The sequence below is a fragment of the Rhinoderma darwinii genome, chromosome 2 (assembly GCF_050947455.1).
Source record: "Rhinoderma darwinii isolate aRhiDar2 chromosome 2, aRhiDar2.hap1, whole genome shotgun sequence".
Taxonomy (NCBI): domain Eukaryota; kingdom Metazoa; phylum Chordata; class Amphibia; order Anura; family Rhinodermatidae; genus Rhinoderma; species Rhinoderma darwinii.
In genome coordinates, this window is record NC_134688.1 from 109005105 (window position 1) to 109016808 (window position 11704).

Genomic DNA, 11704 nt, shown 5'->3' on the forward strand with positions numbered 1-11704 from the left:
AGCATTTTTGGCCAAGTTATGACCATTTTTGTAGTTATGCAAATCAGGCTTGCAAAAGTCCAAGTGGGTGTGTTTAAAAGTAAAAGTCCAAGTGGGCGTGTATTATGTGCGTACATCGGGGCGTTTTTACTACTTTTACTAGCTGGGCGTTCTGAAGAGAAGTATCATCCACTTCTCTTCAGAACGCCCAGCTTCTGCCAGATCACGCTGTGACGTCACTCACAGGTCCTGCATCGTGTCAGACGAGCGAGGACACATCGGCACCAGAGGCTACAGTTGATTCTGCAGCAGCATCAGCGTTTGCAGGTAAGTAGCTACATCGACTTACCTGCTAACGCCGATGCTGCTGCAGAATCAACTGAAGCCTCTGGTGCCGATGTGTCCTCGCTCGTCTGACACGATGCAGGACCTGTGAGTGACGTCACAGCGTGATCTGGCAGAAGCTGGGCGTTCTGAAGAGAAGTGGATGATACTTCTCTTCAGAACGCCCAGCTAGTAAAAGTAGTAAAAACGCCCCGATGTACGCACATAATACACGCCCACTTGGACTTTTACTTTTAAACACACCCACTTGGACTTTTGCAAGCCTCATTTGCATAACTACAAAAATGGTCATAACTTGGCCAAAAATGCTCGTTTTCTAAAAATAAAAACGTTACTGTAATCTACATTGCAGCGCCTATCTGCTGCAATAGCAGATAGGGGTTGCAAAATCTGGTGACAGAGCCTCTTTAAGTCTTTGGTACATGATTATATATACATATCCTGGATCATTAATCATGCAACTGGCTATCTATAGATTTTAGCAAATAAGGATTATCTGTCCGCCAGGTCTCTTGTTCTAGTTTATTTATATTTTATACGTCTGATATGGTTCTGATGAATTTCCATTCTCATGGGAGAGGGCTGCTACCACTCCAGTGAAATGCAGGCAAATGGCTGCCTAGAATTTGTTTTTTCATTGTATACAGGGTATAATGCAAATATAGTAAATAACCTATGGCATTGCTTATATGGAAAAAAAACAACATTTTTTTTTTACATGCATTTTATTACCATTGCTGAATACATGTTCCCACCATTCATACTAAAGCTCTAAGAAAAGGGCTCACTGCAAGTTTGTAAGCCGAGTTTTGAAGGGTAGTCCACTTTCAGGAAATTCATGTTATTTTATTGTACAATTAAAAGTTCTACAATTTTCCAATATATTTTACAGTAACAATATGTGTATCAGAGCTGTGTCTTCTAACGATCCCAGCACGTGTGTCCATCACATCACCATGGACAGAATTGTATTCACTGCAAGTATACAATAAATGTTCCGGTTGAATAACAACAAACAGAGATCTTGAAAACCGTGAGGAAATAATACAGAAAGTATATAGGAAAATTGTATAACTTTTTTTTTTAAACAAAAAATAACATTGATTTGCTGATAATGGATAACCTTTTAATGTGAGGACTGTACCGGTGGAGTTGAAGCCTACTTGAAAGTTATAAGAGAGCTATATTTTTCTATAAATTAAATCACACTCCATGTGAGGAAAATATTTAGAATATCTAGACACATTTTTCTTTTTTTATAGTTGTATTCTTCTGGGACGGCACCGTGTACTATTTTTTCGTTACATTAATCAGAGATTCCTATTTGGATATTCTTACTATATATCCTTAGGAACATATTTAGCCCTTTGTTTCTAAATAAATGTAATTGGTGGGTTAGAAATAAATCATTCAGAGAAATGTGAACCGTAAGTAAAGGAATTAAAATACATTTTTGCAGGATATGCTACAAATGAACTGTATGTTGACTCACATTTAGGATATTTTCTGCTTTTTAGAATTCCATCTAGGAAATCAGACCTATGGAAATGTGAATAGTAGAAACAGAAATGTCATTATAAAGCTATTCTAGCTGTCCATTGTTTGTGTTTGTGGCTTCTTGACATTGCAATAAAAGTTATTTTAACCATAAACTATCCTTTAGCTTTGCAATCATTGGATGCTCATCTCAGAACATTCAAGATTTTTATATATGCGGCCAAGATTATTACATCTGTAAAATTGAGATACAGTATATAGTCAACTACAAAGGCCGCACACTATAAAGATATCTGACCCTTATTCTCTTTATTTGCCATTCAACACACACAGTATACAGTGAATGTAAAACTGCTCCTACAATCAATCAAAAGGAATAAAAGACCGATTAATTCATTGTAGATGTATAGCTATTTATTTTTTTAACTCGTTTCATAGAACACACAGCTTAAACACGAGCACAAGTATAACATTACAGGAAATATAAAATCCAATAGTTACACAACATATAAGGGACACGAGTGTATACCACATTAATAGGTCATATAAGGTAATAGCAGCATGTTAAGTATCAACTACATATCACTCGAACTTGGTTAAACATCCAATAGTCCAGCAATAGTAGAGCAAATCGAAGTCACAGAATTAAGAGTTAAAGGGGTTGTCCACCTTCTGACAACTGATGATCTATCCACCAGATAGGTGTAATGGCAGGAAGGAGGTGAAGGGAAAGTGAGCCCTAATCTACCCACCGCCCTGTCCCTGCCTACTTGCAACGACCCGCCCTAGGCGACGGGGTACAACTGGGCGGCGGTCCCTACGCTGTCTAAGTGCACGGGAGAACAAACAGGGAACACGCAAGGGAAGGGGCAGTAGCCCACGGAACGCCGCGAGGAAACAGAGCGGTGAATGAGTTGTCAGGACCAGGATGAAGTGGAGTATACCCAAGTGAGCACGGAGGAGGAAGCAAGCAGGAGGCAAAGCAAAGCGGGTTAAGCAGAACAGCAGCAAGGCAGAAGCACGGCAGAAGCAGGCTGGAGCAAGCAGCAGTGGGGCCAGGAATCCAAAAGAATTACAAGCACTGAGGAGGAGAACACAGCAGGTAATAAAGGACAGGGGGCGGAGCTAACTCCGACTGACCAGGCCGCGATAGGCTCTCCCACTCCTGAGCCTGCCACCCTGGTTGGTGGGAGATGGTGTCAGTCGAACAGGTCTGGCCTCAGGTGTGGATTGATTAATACCAGGAGTATACCTAGACGTAGTACCTGGCAGATCCCTAACAGTACTCCCCCTTTTATGAGGGGCCACCGGACCCTTACTAAGAGGACCCGGTTTAGTAGGGAAGAGAAGGTGGAACCTCCTGATCAATACCCCAGCGTAAACATCACGGGCAGGTACCCAAGTCCTCTCCTCCGGCCCGTACCCTCTCCAATGGACCAGGTACTGGAGGGAGCCCTGGACCATCCTACTGTCCATAATCTTGGCCACCTCGAATTCCTCCCCCTCAGGGGTGAGAACGGGAACAGGAGGTTTCCTCGAGGGGGACCAGGACGGGGAGCAGCGTTTAAGGAGGGAGGCATGGAAGACGTCATGTATGCGAAAGGATGGGGGCAGCTCCATACGGAAGGATACAGGGTTGAAGACTTCAATGATCTTATAAGGCCCAATAAATCGGGGAGCAAACTTCCTGGACGGGACCTTAAGGCGCAAGTTCCTGGACGACAACCAGACCAAATCCCCGACGACAAACCGGGGGTTAGCAGAACGTCTACTATCCGCCTGAATCTTTTGTGCGCTCTGGGACGCCTCTAGGTTCTTCTGAACCTGGGCCCAGACAGTGCACAGTTCCCGATGAACATCCTCTACCTCAGGATTATTGGAACAACCAGGGGAAACGGAGGAGAACCTTGGGTTAAACCCGAAATTACAGAAAAACGGGGAGACCCCTGACGAGTTACTGACCCGGTTATTCAGGGAAAATTCAGCAAGGGGAAGGAATGAGACCCAATCGAATTGACAGTCAGAGATGAAACACCTTAAATATTGTTCCAGGGACTGGTTAGTCCTCTCCGTTTGGCCATTAGTTTCGGGATGGAAGGCGGAGGAGAAGGACAGATCAATCTCCAACTTTTTACAAAAGGCTCTCCAAAATAAGGAAACAAATTGTACCCCTCTGTCAGAAACGATATTGACTGGGGCCCCATGGAGACGCAGGATGTGTTTCACAAACAAAGAAGCTAACGTCTTGGCGTTAAGTAGCTTCTTAAGGGGCACAAAGTGGCACATCTTGCTGAAGCGGTCTACTACCACCCACACCACCGACTTGCCCTGAGATGGAGGCAAATCGGTGATAAAATCCATGGAGATATGGGTCCAAGGTTTCTTGGGAATGGGCAAGGAACGTAGTAGGCCCGCAGGTCGGGACCTAAGGGTTTTGGACCTAGCGCAAACCTCACAAGCGGCGACGTAAGCCCTAACGTCTTTAGGCAACCCAGGCCACCAATAGTTTCTGGTAATGAGGTGTTTGGTGCCCAAGATGCCAGGATGACCAGATAGAGCGGAGTCATGGTTTTCCCTGAGTACCCTTAGCCGGTATTGCAGGGGAACAAACAGTTTGTCCCCAGGGACGTTCCCGGGAGCTGCACCCTGATCAGCCGCGATATCAGAAGCTAAATCAGAATCCGTGGCAGAAACAATTATACCAGGGGGTAAAATACAAGCAGGATCCTTCTCGGAAGGAGGATTGGCCATGAAACTACGTGACAGGGCATCAGCCTTAATATTCTTGGACCCAGCCCTATAGGTAATCAAGAAATTAAATCTGGTAAAGAATAGTGCCCACCGAGCTTGTCTAGGATTAAGCCTCCGGGCCGATTCTAGGAAAACCAGATTCTTGTGATCCGTAAGGACCGTTACCTGGTGTCTGGCCCCCTCCAGGAAGTGCCGCCACTCTTCAAAAGCCCATTTAATGGCTAGAAGTTCGCGGTTGCCAATATCATAGTTACTCTCCGTGGGCGAAAACTTCCTAGAGAAGTAAGCACAGGGGCGGAGATGGGTGAGGGAGCTGGTACCCTGGGACAAGACGGCCCCCACTCCCACCTCGGATGCGTCAACCTCCACAATAAATGGCTCCTCTTGGTTGGGCTGAATCAGCACGGGGGCCGAGATAAAGCACTTCTTGAGGGTCTCAAAGGCCTGGACGGCCTCAGGGGGCCAATGGAGGACATCAGCACCCTTGCGAGTAAGGTCCGTAAGAGGCTTAGCGACGACCGAGAAGTTGGCAATAAATCTCCTGTAATAGTTGGCGAACCCTAAAAAACACTGTAACGCCTTAAGGGAGGCAGGTTGGACCCATTCCGCCACAGCCTGAACCTTGGCAGGGTCCATGCGGAATTCATGAGGAGTGAGGATTTGCCCTAAAAATGATATCTCCTGTACCCCTAAGACACATTTTTCAGTCTTAGCAAACAGATTATTCTCCCGAAGGACCTGGAGCACCTTCCTGACATGCTCCACATGGGAGGACCAGTCCTTGGAAAACACCAGTATGTCATCAAGGTACACAACAAGAAAATTACCCAGGTAATCTCTCAGGATTTCATTAATAAAATTCTGGAAGACAGCAGGGGCATTACACAACCCAAAGGGCATGACCAGGTATTCGAAATGACCCTCGGGTGTGTTGAACGCAGTTTTCCACTCATCCCCCTCTTTGATGCGGATAAGGTTATATGCCCCCCGTAGATCGAACTTAGAAAACCATTGGGCTCCCTGAACCTGATTAAAAAGATCTGGAATCAAAGGAAGTGGGTACTGGTTCCTTACGGTGACCTTATTCAGGTTACGATAATCAATGCACGGCCTAAGACCACCATCCTTCTTCCCCACAAAGAAGAAGCCAGCACCTACAGGAGAAGTCGAGGGGCGAATGGAACCCTTGGCCAGGCATTCTTGGATATACACCCTCATAGCTTCACGTTCAGGACATGAAAGATTAAATATCCTACCCTTAGGAAGCTTGGTACCAGGCACCAAATCGATGGCGCAATCGTAATCTCTATGGGGGGGCAACACCTCGGAGGCCTCCTTAGAAAACACATCGGCGAAGTCCTGAACAAACTCAGGAAGCGTGTTTACCTCCTCCCGGGGAGAAATAGAGTTAACAGAAAGACATGACATAAGACATTCACTACCCCATTTGGTGAGATCCCCAGTATTCCAATCAAACGTGGGATTATGCAACTGCAACCAGGGAAGACCTAATACCAGATCAGACGATAATCCCTGCATCACCAGTACAGAGCACTGCTCCAAATGCATGGAGCCAACCAGGAGTTCAAAAACAGGAGTATGCTGAGTAAAATAACCATTAGCAAGGGGAGTTGAGTCGATACCTACTACAGGGATAGGATAAGGTAAATCAATAAAAGGCATTTTTAGAGACATAGCAAATTCCACAGACATGATATTAGCAGATGAGCCAGAATCCACGAAGGCACTGCCAGTGGCAGACCGGCCAGCAAACGAGACCTGAAAGGGAAGCAAAATGTTATTGCGTTTCACATTAACGGGAAATACCTGTGCGCCCAAGTGACCTCCCCGATGATCACTTAGGCGCGGAAGTTTTCCGGCTTTTTATTCTTGCGCCTGGGACAGGTGTTCAGAAGATGCTTGTCGTCCCCACAGTAGAAGCAGAGACCATTCATTCTTCGAAACTCCCTATGTTGTCGAGGGGACATGGAGGCCCCGAGTTGCATAGGTACCTCCGAGTCCTCCGTGGAGGGGCGAGGAGACGGGACCTCGGGGGGAATCGCAGAAAAGTCAGAGGGGAGCACATTGAAGCGTTCAAACTGACGTTCCCTGAGACGTCGGTCAAGTCGTACTGCTAGGGCCATAACCTGGTCAAGGGAGTCAGAAGAGGGGTAACTAACCAGCAGATCCTTCAGGGCGTCAGATAATCCTAACCTAAACTGGCACCTTAGGGCCGGATCGTTCCACCGAGAAGCTACGCACCACTTTCTAAAAGCAGAACAGTATTCCTCAACCGGTCTCCTACCCTGACGTAAGGTCACCAGCTGACTCTCGGCTAAAGCAGTCCTGTCAGTCTCGTCGTAAATGAGTCAGAGGGCAGAGAAAAAGCGATCAACAGAGGAAAGTTCAGGGGCGTCAGGAGCCAAGGAGAAGGCCCACTCTTGGGGCCCTTCCTGGAGTCGGGATATGATGATACCCACCCGCTGGTTCTCGGAACCTGAGGAGTGGGGTTTAAGGCGGAAATACAGTCTGCAACTCTCCCGGAAGGAGAGAAACGTCTTACGGTCCCCTGAGAACCGGTCAGGTAACTTGAGGTCGGGTTCTAGAGGTGAGGTGAGGGGAACTACTACGGCAGCGTCACCCTGGTTGACCCTCTGGGCCAGGGCCTGGACCTGTAGGGAGAGGCCCTGCATCTGCTGGGTCAGGGTCTCAAGGGGGTCCATGATAGCGTCAGCGTAGGGGAAATGGTAGACTAGGTAAAGGCTTGTAATTATGTAACGGCAGGAAGGAGGTGAAGGGAAAGTGAGCCCTAATCTACCCACCGCCCTGTCCCTGCCTACTTGCAACGACCCGCCCTAGGCGACGGGGTACAACTGGGCGGCGGTCCCTACGCTGTCTAAGTGCACGGGAGAACAAACAGGGAACACGCAAGGGAAGGGGCAGTAGCCCACGGAACGCCGCGAGGAAACGGAGCGGTGAATGAGTTGTCAGGACCAGGATGAAGTGGAGTATACCCAAGTGAGCACGGAGGAGGCAGCAAGCAGGAGGCAAAGCAAAGCGGGTTAAGCAGAACAGCAGCAAGGCAGAAGCACGGCAGAAGCAGGCTGGAGCAAGCAGCAGTGGGGCCAGGAATCCAAAAGAATTACAAGCACTGAGGAGGAGAACACAGCAGGTAATAAAGGACAGGGGGCGGAGCGAACTCCGACTGACCAGGCCGCGATAGGCTCTCCCACTCCTGAGCCTGCCACCCTGGTTGGTGGGAGATGGTGTCAGTCGAACAGGTCTGGCCTCAGGTGTGGATTGATTAATCCCAGGAGTATACCTAGACGTAGTACCTGGCAGATCCCTAACATAGGTCATTAGTATGTCATCGATGCGGGTCCGACACCCGAACCCCCGCACCGATAAGCCGCTCCTGTGGCCTGCGGGCACCGGATGTTGTTGCACATAACGCTATATACAGAGCCCGGAAGCAGTTGGCTCCGTACATAGCATAGTGGCCATGCGGCAGAACTGCAGGTCTGCTTCTATTCACTTGAATAGGAGCAGAGCTGCAGTACTGCAGCTCGGCCGCTATTCCATGGCTGGAGCCAACTGCTTCTGGCATGTGCGTCCGGTGCACGGAGGCACCAGACCGGCTGATCTGTGTGGAGCCCGGGTGTTGGACCCCCACAGATCATATACTGATGACCGGTGGATAGGTCATTAGTTGTCAGAAGCTGGAAAACCCCTTTAAGGTTGATGAGATCCATAGATACAACATTTTATCAAACTTCCAATGTGATTTCCTATTTCGATAAACTACACTCTTATACGGAATAGTGTTATTTACCAAGGACTTCCATTGTGTGAACATCGGGGATCTATCCGGCAACCATTGTAAGGCTATAGCCTTTCTTGCTAGAAATGGTGGGGCCAATGCTCCTCTTACAGCACTACCAGTAGGCAAACCGCCAGAGTAACATGTACAGCTCGAGAAATAACTTTAGCCAAAAAGAAGGCGATCTCCTCCCAAAAATAACTAATAAATGGGCATTCCCAAATGAGATGGAAAAAATTTGCATTCGGTTTATGACATCTATAGCATTCTGTATGAGACATGCGGCCCATCCGATGAAGCCTAACAGGAGTCAGATAGCACTGATGTGTTACAATTGTGGTAATCTGTTGCTTACCGAGGGAGATACATGCATATGTGATTCCAGAGCTTCCTCCCATTCCTCTCTAGATAAGGATGGGATAATTGCCCACGAAGCTGCTTCTGCAGACATTATTTGAGAATCTACTTTAGAGCTCAAAAGGTGGGTGTATAGTGCAGATATAATACCTTTAAGGCATTGTGTTTTTTTAGAATTCCAATTATCGGAAAATTGGATATCATGGGACCATCCCTCTGAAATTGTGAGGCAAGTGCGTGCCGAAGTTGTAAATAAGGGAAAATTGTGCCCTTCCCAAATTATGAGTGACTTGCAACTGCGTGAATGACATAAGTGTCCTATCTTTATATATATCTTGTAAGGTTAATATAACATGAGATTTCCAGAATTCTGAACCCTCTAATCCCTGCGAGTGGAGAACATAGGGTTATCCCACGGAGGAGTCTCCTCCAGCCTATCCCTAAATCCCCGCAGATCCTTGGCTGCCCTCCACACCTGATGGGCCAGCTTATGTAATAACAGGAGTTTCCCTTTAAATAACGCTGGTTGTTTCAGAATAGGCCAAAGATTTACCAACTCAAGCATCTGTCCTAAAATGTTTTCCAGAGAATGGGATGGTTTGTGATGTGAACATCCATGGCGACAAGTAGTGCAATTGACCCCCTAAAAAATAAAGATAGAAATCAGGCTACGCTAGACCTCCACAAGTCTTAGGACGCTGTAAAGTGGTGAGGGCCAATTTCCCCCTGGAGCTACCACACACTAAAGAGGTCATTAAGGAGTGCAATCTTTAAAAAAATATTTTAGGAATAGGACCATTGGCATTCTCCCACAAAATATAAACCCTTAGGTAAGAGGATCATTTTGATTAAATTCACTCTACCCGCCATCGACAGAGGGAGAGTACGCCATGCTTTGAATTTTTGAGCAAAAATCTCCTCTGGGAGATATATATTTTTCGAGTGTGAGGGCACGTTCAGACGTGGCGGAATTTTTCCGCTGCAAATGTTGGTGCAGATATGGGGCAATTACGCAACGAATCTGCACCAACATTTGCATATTTGACAGGTAATTCAGACGTTGCAGAAAACACAGCGGACTTGCCACAGATTTAAGTTTTTGCATTGCAAAGGCTGAAATACGCAGTGAAATTCCGCTTCTCCGCAACAGACAGTGCATGCTGCTGAGGGATTATTCCGCATCGCAGCCTATGATCCGCAGCGGAGTTCTCCGCAACGTATGAACTAACTTGCCCAAAAATGTATTGAAACAAATGTAAAAAACGGCCGCTGGAGAATTCCACAGCGGACTGTGCGCAGCGGAATTCCACAGCAATTCCGCCACGTCTGAACGTGCCCTGAGATGCCTGGGTCCTTGGTAATATAAATTTCAAAATATTTAAACATCTCACCACCGGTAAATTAAGTAAATCGCAGGCCAGTCCACCTCCTACAAAGGCAATAAGGCCGATTTGGACCAGTTAATCAAAAGCCCTGTGTAAACACTAAACTAGTTTATTGTCTCAATAGCCATGGGAAGTGTATTTTCCACATCTGACATAAAGAGTACCATGTCATCAGCATATTGACCTATCCTACTCTCCCTATGACCTATATTTATTCTCTGAAACTGAAGGTCCTGCCGAGTAGATGTATATTTTTCTTTTTTTAAACAGCAAATCTTTTTGAATAACTAACTTTGCGCAACTTTGCCGTTTTACCTCTATTCTTGAAAAAAAAGTGTTCAAATTCAGTCGCTCTGTGACAGAATCTCAAGTGTACAGACTACATAAATTGAGAACTCTGTACCCTTGCCTGTTTCACCACTCTATGTTTTGCACTATTGCTTTGATAACCGGATTAATCACATAATGAGATGTAGTTAATTTATTTAGTATTTTAATTCTGTACTTATTAGGTAAATTAACTACCAAACTAGTAAGTAAATCATTAAAATTGGAATCAGCTTTACTACACATCTTGCCTAGGCAAAATGAAATAAAGAGTAAACTTCAGATATAAAGATCCCAATAAAAAGTAAAATGTGTCCATGGCCATTGTTTGGGGTCCTAGACTCGGTGGAACATGCAACTTTGTAATTACATTTTTTCAGATACAGCTGCCTTGTATCCTGTATACAGAGCAGCTGTATCTTGCACTGAGACCTGAATCCGTCAGGTCAGCAGGACTGACGGGGTCAGTGAGAGCGGCTCCTGCATGTCTCTGACACGCAGGATCTGCCTATCGATCACATCTTAGTTATGAACTTGTGATCGATAACAGCACGATCCTGTGTGTCAGAGACATGCAGGACCCACTGACACGGAACCTATCAGTCCCGCTGAACTGACGGATACAGGTTTTAGCGCTAGATACAACTGTTTTGTATACAGGATACAAAGCAGCTGTATCTGAAAAAGTAAAAACTATATTTTTAATAAAATGTAATTACAAAGTTGCACCAATCACACTGATACACATTTTTTTTAAAAAAAAAAATGTTTTCAAAGGTGTACGTAGCACTTAAAATAGCCTTATATCTCTGTAGAATAGGCAATTTCTCCAATAACTCCATGTAGCTCACTTTACTATCAATGAATACATTCAATTACTATTACTAGAACTGATCTGAAAAAAAAAAGATCGCATTGTAAATCCACACATTATATCTTTCACATCACGGCAGTAACATACAATGCTCATATTAATGTTGTGCTATCGCTTTGAAAATGTGTCTAACATGTCTTACTATCAGAAATTAAAATGTTCTTGAGCTCTATCTAGTGGCAAATGTTTCTTGGAGCAAGAAAAATGTAGATTTGTGTTTTTCTTATAGGTCAAAGTGACGGTTTTGTAGCTATTATGTTTTATATGGATGTACCTATATATTTTGCTATTTATATTTTAGATCTATGAAATGCTGACAGTGAGGTACACAGAAAGTGAGAGGGATCTGAGCTGAATGAAACCTCACAC